We start from the raw sequence: 291 nt of genomic DNA on the forward strand, positions 1-291 counted from the left end.
CACACAATGACTGGGCTATTGTCTGCCACCCACGCTTTCCCCACATCTACTGAATACATATCAATGAGGCTTTGCCATTGTGTGTGCGGGTCATAATTATAACAAGTGATTTTTTTGGATGCAGAACAATGGAGGTGGGGGGGGGGAAGTTAATGTGAGAGGAAGACCCTTGGGACCGCGCCGATGTTTTGAGTTGAAAATGAATGCCATGATTGAAACATTGACCATATGCAGACAGATCTCTCACACACACACACACACACACACACACACACACACACACACACACAC

The 291-nt window shown here is 46.4% G+C and overlaps 1 protein-coding gene across 1 annotated transcript in view; it reads right to left on the minus strand.

Annotated features, from left to right (window-relative positions):
• The window catches only part of map2k5 (mitogen-activated protein kinase kinase 5), a 50306-nt gene that overhangs the window by 28196 nt on the left and 21819 nt on the right, over nucleotides 1-291 (minus strand). The gene's annotated exons all lie outside the window — the stretch shown is intronic.

Source organism: Anarrhichthys ocellatus, unplaced genomic scaffold (assembly GCF_004355925.1).
Source record: "Anarrhichthys ocellatus isolate YVR2014 unplaced genomic scaffold, GSC_Weel_1.0 scaffold8, whole genome shotgun sequence".
In the NCBI taxonomy this organism is placed as follows: domain Eukaryota; kingdom Metazoa; phylum Chordata; class Actinopteri; order Perciformes; family Anarhichadidae; genus Anarrhichthys; species Anarrhichthys ocellatus.